The sequence below is a fragment of the Nomia melanderi genome, unplaced genomic scaffold, assembly GCF_051020985.1.
Source record: "Nomia melanderi isolate GNS246 unplaced genomic scaffold, iyNomMela1 scaffold0661, whole genome shotgun sequence".
Lineage (NCBI taxonomy): Eukaryota > Metazoa > Arthropoda > Insecta > Hymenoptera > Halictidae > Nomia > Nomia melanderi.
In genome coordinates, this window is record NW_027475775.1 from 20,001 (window position 1) to 25,000 (window position 5,000).

Sequence of the window (5,000 nt, forward strand, 5' to 3'; positions counted from 1 at the left end):
ACGGGCGGCCGCGACGACCGCGGCGCCGGCCGCTCAGCACGGGCGCTTATGGTGGTAAACTGCCGCGCGTACAGACCAACCGGCCGGGCTGCTGGTACTTAGCCGCTGAAACTATGGTCGATTCGAACATATATTAACATACGATTTTTATTCGATAAATCGTTATTGTACATATTAAACGTTAGTTTCCACCGAAAGAAAAATTTTTTAGAATTTTTTTTTTCCAAAAATTGCAAGAGTAAACTTTTTTAATATTCGATTTAAAAATTTTTAAATGCTTAATCCTTACATTAAACTACTGGGAGAACTCAGAAATCATAATGAAAAAAATTACAAAAATTTATTTTTCTCAGAAACTCCGAAAAACAGAGTGGTCGAATCCGTGCAAGCCGGAATTTTTCTGTCCCCACGGTCAAGAGTAAACTTTTTTAATAAGCGTTTTAAAATTATTTCAATGTTTAATCCATGCGTAAACATGATGTTTATTAACGTTTTTAACATTAAAAAAAATTACAAAAATTTATTTTTCAAAAAAAATGGAAAAAACCGATTCGTCGGAGCGAGGTGTCCAGCCCGTGCGGTAATTCCAGCAGGCGAATCGGACTTCCCGAAATTTTTCTAAGTCCCACGGTCGACACCAACTTTTTTAATAAGCGTTTTAAAATTATTTCAATGTTTAATCCATGCGTAAACATGACGTTTATTAACGTTTTTAACGTTAAAAAAAATTACAAAAATTTATTTTTCGGAAAAAATGGAAAAAACCGATTCGTCGGAGCGAGCTGTCCAGCCCGTGCGGTAATTCCAGCAGGCGAATCGGACTTCCCGAAATTTTTCTAAGTCCCACGGTCGACACCAACTTTTTTAATAAGCGTTTTAAAATTATTTCAATGTTTAATCCATGCGTAAACATGACGTTTATTAACGTTTTTAACGTTAAAAAAAATTACAAAAATTTATTTTTCGGAAAAAATGGAAAAAACCGATTCGTCGGAGCGAGGTGTCCAGCCCGTGCGGTAATTCCAGCAGGCGAATCGGACTTCCCGAAATTTTTCTAAGTCCCACGGTCGACACCAACTTTTTTAATAAGCGTTTTAAAATTATTTCAATGTTTAATCCATGCGTAAACATGACGTTTATTAACGTTTTTAACATTAAAAAAAATTACAAAAATTTATTTTTCGGAAAAAATGGAAAAAACCGATTCGTCGGAGCGAGCTGTCCAGGCCGTGCGGTAATTCCAGCAGGCGAATCGGACTTCCCGAAATTTTTCTAAGTCCCACGGTCGACACCAACTTTTTTAATAAGCGTTTTAAAATTATTTCAATGTTTAATCCATGCGTAAACATGACGTTTATTAACGTTTTTAACGTTAAAAAAAATTACAAAAATTTATTTTTCGGAAAAAATGGAAAAAACCGATTCGTCGGAGCGAGCTGTCCAGCCCGTGCGGTAATTCCAGCAGGCGAATCGGACTTCCCGAAATTTTTCTAAGTCCCACGGTCGACACCAACTTTTTTAATAAGCGTTTTAAAATTATTTCAATGTTTAATCCATGCGTAAACATGACGTTTATTAACGTTTTTAACGTTAAAAAAAATTACAAAAATTTATTTTTCGGAAAAAATGGAAAAAACCGATTCGTCGGAGCGAGGTGTCCAGCACCGTGCGGTAATTCCAGCAGGCGAATCGGACTTCCCGAAATTTTTCTAAGTCCCACGGTCGACACCAACTTTTTTAATAAGCGTTTTAAAATTATTTCAATGTTTAATCCATGCGTAAACATGACGTTTATTAACGTTTTTAACATTAAAAAAAATTACAAAAATTTATTTTTCGGAAAAAATGGAAAAAACCGATTCGTCGGAGCGAGGTGTCCAGCCCGTGCGGTAATTCCAGCAGGCGAATCGGACTTCCCGAAATTTTTCTAAGTCCCACGGTCGACACCAACTTTTTTAATAAGCGTTTTAAAATTATTTCAATGTTTAATCCATGCGTAAACATGACGTTTATTAACGTTTTTAACGTTAAAAAAAATTACAAAAATTTATTTTTCGGAAAAAATGAAAAAAACCGATTCGTCGGAGCGAGGTGTCCAGCCCGTGCGGTAATTCCAGCAGGCGATCCGGGTACTCGAAATTTTTCTAAGTCCCGACGGTCAAGAGTAAACTTTTTCATCACATATTTCAAAATTTTTTTAATGTTTAATCCACGCATAAAAACGCAGTTTATTAACGTTTTTAACGTTGAGAAAATTGACAAAATTTTTTTTTCACTGAAAATGGAAAAAATGTATCGGTCGATGCGGGCTATCCAGGCCGTGCGGTAATTCCAGCAGGCGATCCGGGGTACTCGAAATTTTTCTAAGTCCCGACGGTCAAGAGTAAACTTTTTCATCACATATTTCAAAATTTTTTTAATGTTTAATCCACGCATAAAAACGCAGTTTATTAACGTTTTTAACGTTGAGAAAATTGACAAAAATTTTTTTTTCACTGAAAATGGAAAAAATGTATCGGTCGATGCGGGCTATCCAGGCCGTGCGGTAATTCCAGCAGGCGATCCGGGGTACTCGAAATTTTTCTAAGTCCCGACGGTCAAGAGTAAACTTTTTCATCACATATTTCAAAATTTTTTTAATGTTTAATCCACGCATAAAAACGCAGTTTATTAACGTTTTTAACGTTGAGAAAATTGACAAAAATTTTTTTTTCACTGAAAATGGAAAAAATGTATCGGTCGATGCGGGCTGTCCAGGCCGTGCGGTAATTCCAGCAGGCGATCCGAGGTACTCGAATTTTTCTAAGTCCGAACGGTCAAGAGTAAACTTTTTCATCACATATTTCAAAATTTTTTTAATGTTTAATCCACGCATAAAAACGCAGTTTATTAACGTTTTTAACGTTGAGAAAATTGACAAAAATTTTTTTTTCACTGAAAATGGAAAAAATGTATCGGTCCGATGCGAGCTGTCCAGGCCGTGCGGTAATTCCAGCAGGCGAATCGGACTTCCCGAAATTTTTCTAAGTCCCACGGTCAAGAGTAAACTTTTTTAATAAGCGTTTTAAAATTATTTCAATGTTTAATCCATGCGTAAACATGATGTTTATTAACGTTTTTAACATTAAAAAAAATTACAAAAATTTATTTTTCAAAAAAAATGGAAAAAACCGATTCGTCGGAGCGAGGTGTCCAGCCCGTGCGGTAATTCCAGCAGGCGAATCGGACTTCCGAAATTTTTCTAAGTCCCACGGTCGACACCAACTTTTTTAATAAGCGTTTTAAAATTATTTCAATGTTTAATCCATGCGTAAACATGACGTTTATTAACGTTTTTAACGTTAAAAAAAATTACAAAAATTTATTTTTCGGAAAAAATGGAAAAAAACCGATTCGTCGGAGCGAGCTGTCCAGCCCGTGCGGTAATTCCAGCAGGCGAATCGGACTTCCCGAAATTTTTCTAAGTCCCACGGTCGACACCAACTTTTTTAATAAGCGTTTTAAAATTATTTCAATGTTTAATCCATGCGTAAACATGACGTTTATTAACGTTTTTAACGTAAAAAAAATTACAAAAATTTATTTTTCGGAAAAAATGAAAAAACCGATTCGTCGGAGCGAGGTGTCCAGCCCGTGCGGTAATTCCAGCAGGCGAATCGGACTTCCCGAAATTTTTCTAAGTCCCACGGTCAAGAGTAAACTTTTTTAATAAGCGTTTTAAAATTATTTCAATGTTTAATCCATGCGTAAACATGATGTTTATTAACGTTTTTAACATTAAAAAAAATTACAAAAATTTATTTTCAAAAAAAATGGAAAAAACCGATTCGTCGGAGCGAGGTGTCCAGCCCGTGCGGTAATTCCAGCAGGCGAATCGGACTTCCCGAAATTTTTCTAAGTCCCACGGTCGACACCAACTTTTTTAATAAGCGTTTAAAATTATTTCAATGTTTAATCCATGCGTAAACATGACGTTTATTAACGTTTTTAACATTAAAAAAAATTACAAAAATTTATTTTTCGGAAAAAATGGAAAAAACCGATTCGTCGGAGCGAGCTGTCCAGGCCGTGCGGTAATTCAGCAGGCGAATCGGACTTCCCGAAATTTTTCTAAGTCCCACGGTCGACACCAACTTTTTAATAAGCGTTTTAAAATTATTTCAATGTTTAATCCATGCGTAAACATGACGTTTATTAACGTTTTGACATTAAAAAAAATTACAAAAATTTATTTTTCGGAAAAAATGGAAAAAACCGATTCGTCGGAGCGTGCTGTCCAGGCCGTGCGGTAATGCCAGCAGGCGATCCGGGGTACTCGAATTTTTCTAAGTCCCGACGGTCAAGAGTAAACTTTTTCATCACATATTTCAAAATTTTTTTAATGTTTAATCCACGCATAAAAACGCAGTTTATTAACGTTTTTAACGTTGAGAAAATTGACAAAATTTTTTTTTCACTGAAAATGGAAAAAATGTATCGGTCGATGCGGGCTATCCAGGCCGTGCGGTAATTCCAGCAGGCGATCCGGGGTACTCGAAATTTTTCTAAGTCCCGACGGTCAAGAGTAAACTTTTTCATCACATATTTCAAAATTTTTTTAATGTTTAATCCACGCATAAAAACGCAGTTTATTAACGTTTTTAACGTTGAGAAAATTGACAAAATTTTTTTTTCACTGAAAATGGAAAAAATGTATCGGTCGATGCGAGCTGTCCAGGCCGTGCGGTAATTCCAGCCGGCGATCCGAGGTACTCGAAATTTTTCTAAGTCCGAACGGTCAAGAGTAAACTTTTTCATCACATATTTCAAAATTTTTTCAATGTTTAATCCACTCATAAAAACGCAGTTATTAACGTTTTAACGTTGAGAAATTGACAAAAATTTTTTTTCACTGAAAATGGAAAAAATGTATCGGTCGATGCGGGCTGTCCAGGCCGTGCGGTAATTCCAGCAGGCGATCCGGGGTACTCGAAATTTTTCTAAGTCCGAACGGTCAAGAA